The sequence below is a fragment of the Oryctolagus cuniculus genome, chromosome 2 (genome assembly GCF_051225735.1).
Source record: "Oryctolagus cuniculus isolate XC-2025 breed Fujian yellow rabbit chromosome 2, ASM5122573v1, whole genome shotgun sequence".
Classification (NCBI taxonomy): Eukaryota; Metazoa; Chordata; class Mammalia; order Lagomorpha; family Leporidae; genus Oryctolagus; species Oryctolagus cuniculus.
Genome location: NC_142868.1, coordinates 34,272,749 through 34,283,442, shown reverse-complemented (window position 1 = coordinate 34,283,442; position 10,694 = coordinate 34,272,749).

Below are 10,694 nucleotides of genomic sequence, written 5' to 3'. Positions count from 1 at the left end.
AATTTTAAAAAACAATGAATAAGTAACATTGAAATCACTTCTATGATAATAAATTATTTAAGATATAACCATAGTAGTATTTTGATTTATTTGAAAAGAGCAATGTGGTTGAATGTGCTTCATTATATTTAAAAATATTGGTTTCACATCTTGTATTACAGTTATTCTGGGGCCTGATTCTAAATTCAGCGTATTTCAATCGTCGAGTTTAAGGGCTGTCACAGCTAAAGAGATCCCTCATATATTCAAGAGGACTCCACAAGTTTTGTGGAAAAATAAGATAAAAATATAGGGATAACCTTTTTTTAAAGATTTATTTTATTTCTCTGAAAGGCAGAGTTAGAGACAGAGAGAGAGAGAGACCTTCCATCTGCTGGTTTACACCCCAAACGGCCGCAACATCCCAGGTTGGGTTGTGCCAGGCCAAAGCCAGGAGCTTCTTCTGGGTCTCTCTCAGGTCTTCTTCTGGGTGCGGGGCAGAAGGACTTATGGCCGGCGCTGCGGCTCACTAGGCTAATCCTCCGCCTTGCAGCGCCGGCACACCGGGTTCTAGTCCCGGTCAGGGTACTGGATTCTGTCCCGGTTGCCCCTCTTCCAGTCCAGCTCTCTGCTGTGGCCAGGGAGTGCAGTGGAGGATGGCCCAAGTGCTTGGGCCCTGCACCCCATGGGAGACCAGGAGAAGTACCTGGCTCCTGCCATCAGATCAGCACGGTGCGCCAGCTGCAGTGCGCCAGCCGCGGTGGCCATTGGAGGGTGAACCAACGACAAAGGAAGACCTTCCTCTCTCTCTCTCTCACTGTCCACTCTGCCTGTAAAAAAAAAAAAAAAAAAAAAAAAAAAAAAAAAAAAAAAAGAAGGACTTATGCCCCTTCCTGTTTTCCCAGATGCATTAGCAGGAAGCTCGATAGGAAGCGGTGCAGCCAGGACTTGAACCTGCACCCATATGAGGTGCTGGCATCGCAGGTGGCGGCCTAACCCACTATGCCACAGTGCCGGTCCCTAGGGGCAACCTTTTAGCTCAGTGATTAAGGTACTGCTTGAGATGGTCACATGCCATTCAGAGTCCCGGCTCCACTTGGCATCCAGCTTCCTGCCAATGCACACCCGGGGAAGCAGCAGGGGATGGCTCAAGTTCTCTCACACTCAGACAGGAGACCCAGATGGAGCCCCAGGCCCCTGGCTTCAGTCTGGCCCAGACCCAGCCATAGTAGGCATCTGGGGAGAGAATCAGTAGATGGAAAAAATCTGTCTCACTACCTTTCAAGAAAAGCAAAAATAAATAAATAAAAATTTAAAACAATTTTCAAATGTAAACTGCATTTCTCATCAAAAGCTCCATAAAGTTCAAAACACTTCTGGAAGGGGTAATACCAGCCATTTAGTTCATCCTTTAAGAGCTGCGAGTCCTGGGAATCTAGCCATGTCACTGCAATATTTTATGTTATTAACTGAAGAAAAATTGATGATCTTCAAAAAAACTTTTTTTTAAGATTAAGAAACAAAAAGCAAGTCAGAAGGGCTCAAATCAAGGCTGACATGTGGATGCCTGGTAACTGCCCAACAAAACTCTTACCAGCCCGCATTGTGGTGTAGGAGGTTAAGCCTCTGCCTGTGGCACCAGCACCCATATGGTCCTGGCTGCTCCACTTCTGATCCAATGCCCTGCTGATGGCCTGGGAAAGCAGCGGAAGATGACCCAAGTGCTTGGGCCCCTGCACCCATGTGGGAGACCCAGAGGAAGCTCCTGGCTCCTGGCTTCGGATCAGCACAGCTCCAGCCATTGCGGCCATCTGGGGAGTGAACCATCAGATGGAAGACCTCTCTCTCTCTCTGCCTCTCCTCTCTCTGTGTAACTCTGACTTTCAAATGAATAAATCTTAAAAAAAAAAAGTTAAATTGAGCTCACTGTGGTGCCAAAACATTTTAAATCCACACATAATTTTTTTATAATGCTTATATGTATTTTCTGTCAAAAACCCCTCTTATGTGAATCAAAATGGAAGGGGGCTGCGGGCCACTCAGAGTCTTGCCAAACCAAAAATACAGTAATTTGGAAATTCACCTGTGCTTGCATTATAGGCATCCTTGATTTACGGTTGCTAAGCATTTAGCTCAGCAGTTATGACGCCACTTGGGACAGCTGCATCCCATTATCATAGTGCCTGGGTTTGAGTCCTGCTCCACTGGCGATTCCGGCTTCCTGCTAACGTGCACCCTGGGAGGCAGCAGGCGATGGCTGAGTCCCTGCCATTCACGTGAGAGACCTAGCTGCAGTTACAGCGTCCTAGCTCAGTCAGGGGTGTTGCAGGCACTTGGGGAGCAAACCAGAAGATAGGGGATCTGTTTCTTTCTCTCTCTCTCTGCCTTTCAAATAAGTTACATAAGTAAATAAAATTATTAAAATAATGTTTTGCAGAATTCAAAACATTTGTTCTACATTACAAAAGGAATTTAAATTCAATGCTAATTGCCCGGTTAGATGATATAGTCCACGAATCCACATCAGCAGGCCCACGTGCAAAGCCAGACTCCCAGTGCTCCACCTCAATCGTGCTCCCCCCACCTCCTCTCCAGCCTCCCAGGGTCTCAGGCAGGAACCCTGCGGCTCTCCTTTGCCTCCTGTCCTCTCCACTCCGCAGGGGACCCATCAGCAAGTCCTCCTCCTATGGCTGTCCCTGTCCCGAGCTCGGCTGTCATCCTCCCTCAGCTACGGGGACGACAGTGACACGCAGGCCACGTGCCCTTTCCCTCCCCAGGCGCTGCATCATGCAGTGAGGGTGAGCCCACTGAAGGCTGGGTTCTGTTTTAAAAAAAATTATTTGGAAAAATTTCAGAGAAAAGCGGCAAGAGTAAGAATAGTAGATTGAACACGCTGTTTCTTGTCTCATACCATCTATAGTTAGGACTCCTTCCATTTGCATCTATCACCCTATCTATCATCTATCTATCTATTTATCTGTCTACCTACCTACCTACCTGGTGCATACTATGGCCTTTACTCCTTGTCTCAGTCCATTTTGTGTTGCTATAACAAATCATTTGAGACAAGGTCACTTATAAAGCATACAAGTTTATTTGCCTCACAGTTTGGAGGTTGGGAGTCCAAGAGTGTGGCATCAGTATCCGATGAGGTTCTTCTTGCTGCTTTATAAGGTGACAGAGGACCCCACGCAGTGAGAGCCACTGGGCTGCTGGTGCCAGCCTCTCATCCTCTTCTGACAAAGCCAGTAATGTTGTCATGGGAACCTCACTCTCATAAACTCATCTAATCCTGATCACCTCCCAAAGGCCTTCCTCTAAATCACACTGACAAATGAATTTGAGGAGGAGGTTGCCACTACATGAGCTTCTGTGGGATGCACTCAGGCCACAGCACCCCAAACACTTCAGTGTGGATTTCCTAAGAGTAGAAATAGCCTCTCGCACAGCCACCGTGCAGCTGCCAACCTGTCATCGTAGCTTCGCGATCTTGTCTGACCCACCATCCGTTTGCTGGGTTTCCAGGTGACCAGTGATGCCCTGTGAGCTGCTTTATTTCATTTAGCACAGAATCCATCGAAGCTCAGGTTCAGGCTCTACACTCACCTGTCAGGACTCCTGTCTCCTTTAAATTGGGACATTTTTACACAGCCTTTCTTTGTCATGATACCGACAGTTCTGAAGACTATTAGTCCTCTCTCCCGTTTTTGTTTTGTTTGAGAGGAAGAGAGGGAGGGAGCGGGGAGGGAAGACACAGGGCTAGAGACAGAAAGCTCCCTTCCACTGGTTCACTCTGCAGATGCCCAGGGTCAAACTGGAGCTGGGAACTCAATCCAGGTCTCCCATGTGGGTGGCGAGAACACCTGCTACCTCCAAGGGTCTGCATTAGCAGGAAGCTGGAGCCTGGAGCCAGGAGTCAGAGCCAGGAATCAAACCCAGCCATCCCAACACGGGATGCAGGCATGCCAACCAGTGGCTTAGCCAATAACCAAACACCTGCCTCCCCTCTCCCTTGGTTTTAAATAGAATTGTTTCATTGGGGTTTTTGATGTTTCCTCATCATTGAGTTCAAGTTCTATATTCGTGGCCAGAACACTACACACATAAGCGACTTCAGGTCCTTTTTAGGATATCACATCTGGCAGTACACTAGGTTTATAAATTTTGATCACGCAATCAAGATGTTGTTTGTTTTCTCCACTGTATACTTATTATTTTTTCTTCTTTGTAACCAATCAGCAATCTGTGAGTACGCACTTCAAGACCATGCAAATATTCTACTCTTCATCCAGATGTAGCAACCACTGATGATTCTTGCCTGAGCCAATTTTTACTTGGGTGATTGCAAATGGTGCGTTTCCAACGCCAACACGCCTGCACATGTACAGGTTAGCCCCCGGAATTCAGCTGTAAGCGAGATCCCCACCCCCACCCTCTTTACCTATTCATCAGAGCGTACATGTGGATTCTGTGTCCTGGCTTTAACATCAGATAACTCCTCTGCCCTGAGGCTCCCAGCCTGGCCATCTTTCCACAGGAAAGGCTCACTGCTAGCACTGGTCTCAGAGAACTCTCTCAAAGAAGTAGTGATCACAGCCAAGGGTTAGTCTAGCAGCTCAGACACCTGCGTCCCACACCAGAGTACCTGGGCATGTGGGGAGTGACCTGGGGGATGGGAGCACCCTGTCCCTGTCCCTGTCCCTCTCTCTCTCTCCACCCCCCTTGCTCTTCTGCAGGTGCCTGCCTGCCTTCTACTAGCATGGGGCCCTCAGCAAGAGTCAAGCACACACTGGTGCCATTGCCCATGGACCTCCAGAACTGTCAGTTAAATCAACTTCTTTCCTTTATATATTTCCCAGTTACCAAGAGTTTGTTATATCAGCAGGAAAGGGACCATGACAGTTACTGAACCCTCTTGAGGGCCAGGCCCTGGGCGTTGGGCACAAGAGCCAAGAGAGATGGGAGCTGCAAGCACACGCGCTGGCTTGGGAGCTGACACCTGCACGGGTACAGCAAAGATGGGCCTCACGGTGAACAGTGCAGACTCCGGGGCCAGAACGGCTGGGCTGGAACCCAGCGCTTCCTCTTCATAGCTGTGACTTAGGCAAGCTGCCTAATGAGGCTATGCCTCAGCCGTCCCCAGGTGTAGACTGGGGATAATTCCGACACATCTCTCTCACAGCCCTGCTGTAATGATTGCGAGAGTTAGTACTGGGAAAATATAGGGGCAGGCATTTGGCCCTGCACTGGGACACCCAGTTCCTACATCAAAGTGCCTGGGTTCGATACCCACCTCCCCCTCCTGACTCTAGGAGGCAGCGGTGATGGCTCAAGTAATTGAGTCCCTGCCACCTGCAAGGAGACCTGGACTGACTTCCCGGCTAATGGCTCCTGGCTTCAGCCTGACCCAGGCCTCGCTATTCAAAAATTTGGGAAGTGACCCATGGATGGAAGATCTCTCTCTCTCTCTGCCTCTCTCTCTCTCCCTCTCTGTCTCCTATACTCCCACCTCCCTCCCTCCCTATCTGTCTCACTCTGTCTTGCAAATGAATAAAAAATAGAAGAATAAATTAAGACATATGATAGAAGTTAATAATCTAGGACAAAATTTAAAAAAAAGTGTCTAACACGCGGTAAGATCTCAGTAGGCATTGGCTGTTGCTAAAAATAAAATACAGTAAGTAGGTGTGCAGTGGAGAGGAAGCCGCAGCCCTCCAGGGAGTTTTGAAGGAAGCAGCCAGCGAGTTACTGGCAGGAGGAGGAAGGAGGAAGAGAAGGGCCCAGCCCGATGTGTGTGTGTGGGGGGGGCGGGTTCTCATCACGGAGGCAGCAGTTTGTTCACTCAACGGCTATTTCTCGTTGAGCACTTTCTGTTTTGCCTTTGTGTTTCTCTCCCCTCCAACTCCTTCTAGTCCTTCTGATGTGAAGGAATGAATGAAATCAGCGGGCCACGCCCCATCCTGTGACACAGCAGCAGCCTTTCCCAGGGCTACGCGGCTTTGAGCACGTAGCCCCAGCTCAGAACTGGCTCTCTGCTCCCCCACCCCCACCAGCTCTCAGTCTCAGGCCTGCCCTAATGTGCCCCCAGGCAAAGGCCTTTGGCAACTGGGGAGCCAGTCCAAGGCCTGGCTTGAGCTGATGTGGGGATGGGGCAAGAGCCATGAATTCCAATGCAGACAGAAAGTCAAAATAAGGGAAAAGGCACCTAACAGGACAAGAGCAAGTCGTGAGGACCATGGGAACTGGCTCAGTCAAGATCAAGTGCAAGGATTCACATTCATTCTTGGACCATGCTGCCAGGGCACTATTAATAATCGCTATGGCACGGGTATGGGCCCTTCAGAACAGAGAATGACAAAAACAGCCAGCAGTAGTGCAGACCAGCAAAATGCCAGCCCCTCACTCTGGCCAAGACAGACACCTTCAGGGCTGAGACCCTGATGCTCCCCAACAGGTCTTCAGGCTCCACCTGCACCCTCAGCCAAGTCAGAGCAGGACGAGCAGGCATCCAAGCCGGGACCATAAACAGCACCAAGCGCAGCCCCCGCACAGAGCAGGCAGTCAGCAACTCTTCCTTGGATGGAGGGGCAGTGAGGTTAGAAGTGTTGGCCTAGAGGCGCGGCTGTGCTATGACCTGGCAAGTCAGGTGTGGACCTGAGCAAGGTTTTGAAACTCCCTGGGCTCCCGCCCTATCTGTAGAATCAGAGATCATAGTAGCCATGGGATTCAATTAGAAATACATATTAGAAGACACCAGCGCTGTGGCATGGCAGCTTAAGCCGCTGCCTGCAACACCAGTATCCCCTATAGGCACCGGTTCCAGTCCTGGCTACTCCACTTTCATTCCAGCTCCCTGCCAAGGAGTCTGGGACAGCAGCTGAGGATGGCTCAAGTCCGTGGGCCCCTGCAACCACCCGGGAGATCTGGATGCAGCTCCTGGCTCCTGGCTTTGGCCCAGCCCAATCTCAGCCTTTGGGGCTCTTTGGAGAGTGAACCAATGGATAGAAGATCTCTCTCTGTCTTGCTGTCTCTCTAACTCTCCCTTTCAAACAAATAAATGAATCTTACACACACACACACACACACACACACACACACATTAGAACAGCACCTGGTGGGGGCTGGCATTGTGGTGCAGTGGGTTAAGCTGCTGCCTATGACGTGGAATCCTGTGTGGGCACCAGTGTGAGTCCTAGATTCCAGGCTCCTGGCTTCAGCCAGGCCCAGTTATGGCCATCTGGGGAGTGAACCAGCAGATGCGGGCTCTCTCTCTCTCTCTTTCTCTATGTCTTTCTAGCTCCTTTCAAATAAATAAATAAATATATAAATCAAAGCCAAAAAAAAAAGAACAGCCCCAGGCACATTACGAGCACACACAGGGGTGTGAGTCTCATGCAAGGTGGGCAGGCATCCGGCCGGCTTGCAGGACCCAGGCCCCTTAGCCAGGCACAAGAAGGCCAACAGGCAGGGCAGCCCCAGGAAGCGATGGCTCTCACACATCTGAAGCCAGACAGCTACTCATCAGCATTCCAGATCTGCCTTGCCCTAGTCTGGAACTTTCTGGATCCCTTCCTCTTTGCTTTATGCTTGTCCTCTTCGCCCCGAGAAGCATCTGAGAAAGAAGGAAGATGTCCCCCCAGGCGGTGCACTTGGGAGCGCCATCCCCCTCGGGAGAAGGCCAGTCTCTGGGAGACCAGGGGCAAGGCTGAGCCTGGGACCAGGAGCCCCCCAGGTGTGCCGTCTGCTGCCTGTCTCCTAGTCGGATGTCCTGTTTGTCACCAGCCAACTCATCTCATGTCACATCGCACTAGACAACTCGTATTTCATAGTCAAGGTGACAACCGTAAGCAGCGTCCCTCTCTGGCCTCTCCGCACTGGCGAGCTGGTGGCTGTGTTTGTAGATTCGCTGCCTGCAAACGGCCAGGGGCTGGCACTGCAGGCCCAGCAGCCAGGAAGTCCAGCACAGGCACCTTGGGCAGGGGTACCAGGCGTTTTTCAAACCCAGCCATCCAGCCATGGAAAGCTCTCTACAGGGGCTCCTCTGCTCCGTGGCTGATCCGGGTGCCTTGGGAGCCCCTTTGCCCCGAGATGAGCGCGCTCATTATCAAGGGCTGCACGTGCTTCCTGTGTCTGCAGGAGCCAGGCAGCTGCTGCCAGATACAGACAGAAGCTGGCCAACTGCGAGCCTCTTGGCCGTGTGCTCCCAGCCCTCTGCGGCAAAAGTGGACTTAGTGGGCAAACTGTTTCTAGCCATTTCCTGCAAGAAGGAGCTCTGCTGGGGAGCCGCAGAGTTAAAAGGTTACCAGGAGGCCAGCAGCCGCTCACCTTGTCTTCATTATCCACAGCTTAAAGTTTGCAACACCAAGAAGGAACTATGCAGGAGTCTACCCAGGCACCAGCGGGTGCGTTACAAGATCCCAGTGGCTGCCTGAAACTGCGGATAGCTCCGAACCCTATGGATCTCATGCTCTTCCTGTAATACATACCCAGTGATTGTCTATCTTATAAATTAGATGCAAATGAGCAACAAGAAATAACAAAACACAACAGCTATAAAGATAACTGTAACAGGGGCCGATGCTGTGGTGTAGAAGTAAAGCTTCCACCTGCACTGCTGGCATCCCATATGGGCACCGATTCAAGTCCCCGCTGCTCCTCTTCTGATCCAGCTCCCTGCTAATGCACCTGGGAAAGCAGCGGAAGATGGCTCAAGTCCTTGGGCCCCTGTACCCACGTGGGAGACCTGATGTAACTCCTGGCTCCTGGCTTCAGCCTGGCCCAACCCTGGCTTTTGTGGCCATTTGAGGAGTGAACAGCCGATGGAAGACCTCTCCCTCTCCCTCTCTCTCTCTTTCAAATTTAAAAAAAAAAATCTTTAAAAAAAAAGTCATCATTTTAGAGCAGGAAGGAACCCTGGAGGTCAAATGAATTCACCTCATTTTTAGAAAAACTGCAGCCTTGGGATGGCAAGTGCCTCTCAAGGCCACAACTGTGGCTAGCGGCAGAGCCCGCACTGGGACCCCAGCATCCTGGCTGTGGGCCGAAAGCGTCACCCCCAACCCCAGAGGCACTTCCGCGATGATGAGAGAGAGATGCTGGAGCCGCCTCTTAGTCCTGCGATCAGATCCCAGTCCCGGCAAAAGGCTTGCCCAGGAGGTACAGGTTGCCTCCAAACCCCGTCTCCCATCCCTGTGTCATGAGATGGCAGATATCGCCAGGGCCTGCGGCTGCTCAGGACAAGTTGTCATACTCCCCAGTATGCCCCACCATCTGCCCATGCCCAGGTCCTGACTCGTGGGAAGTAAGGGAGAACGGCGAGCACTTGAAAGCACTGGAGTGTACACTTCTCTGGCCCTTTCTTCCTAACCAGTGACTGGAAGACTGATCCAAGGTCTGGAGCTGGGGCAGTCATTTGAGGCCATGAGGCCGAAGCCATGTGTTGAAAGGGGTAGAACAAGATACAAGGCACCTAAGGTCAAGGGTGCCACCACATCAGCCTGGGGTTGCCTCTGTCTACATGGGAGATAAACGCATTTGTGTCTGTTTTACATGCATTGTTATATGGAGTTTTCGATCACATACAAAATGACAGCATTCTAACACCAGAGTGAGACTATTTTGAAAGTTTCTTACAGTGGCCGACATTGTGGCGTAGCAGGTAAAGCTGCCACTTGCAGTGCTGGCGTCCCATATGGGTGCCAGTTTGAGTCCCAGCTGCTCCAGGGTGGCTAATTCCAGGTGTCCCAAGCCTTCCAGCCTCATCTGGGTGTCTGGTTTTCCTTGTCCAAAGTCGTTCCCTTCAACCAGGGTGGACAGCGCCTCACTGAGCAGAGGAGGCTGGACTGGCTGCTCCCATATCCATCAGCCCAGGGTGTCCTGATGACAGCCACTCCTGCCCGCAGCCATGTTGGCCATCTCTGTCTCACATTTAGCATCTCACTAAGGGGCTAGCGCTGTGATGTAGTAGGTTAAGGCTTCGCCTGCGGTACCGGCATCCTGTATTGGCGCTGGTTTGAGTCCCGGCTGTTTCATTTCCAGTCCAGCTCTCTGCTAATGTGCTTGGGAAAGCAGTGGAAGGTGGCCCAAGTGCTTAGGCCCCTGCACTCATGTGGGAGATCTGGAAGAAGCTCCAGGCTCCTGGCTTTGGATCCACATGGCTCCGGCCATTGTGGCCAGTTGGGGAGTGAACCAACAGATGGAAGACCTCTCTCTTTCTGCCTCTCTATCTGTAACTCTGACTTTCAAATAAATAGTCTTAAAACACACAATATAGACACGCACACACACACACACACACACACTTCACTAAAACCCCACAGGAAGAAGGGATAGCTCTTTACTTCCTCCCACTCACCCTGAGGTCACAGTTGCTCTGCCTTTCAAGTAAATAAATAAATCTTTAAAAAATAATAAAAATTTTAAAAATGACCAGTGAATGAGTCACCTTGGGCAGCTAACCGCCATCTTCCAGTTACTTTTCCCATGAACTTGTGAAGTCCCCACCTGTTGAGAACAGCAGAGAAAAAGGGGGAAGGAAAAGTCCCCAAGCTGAAGGAAGCCACACACGGCTCTGGGCAGCTCGCCTTGATCAGCTCCCCAAGAAGCGCTCTGAAACCTGGTGTCGCCGCCCTTCCTGGAACCACTGCTGTCCCCCATGATTCTCCGTGCCTCAGCCCCAGCCTCACCTGCTCCCGTTAGGCGCAGACGCATGCCTG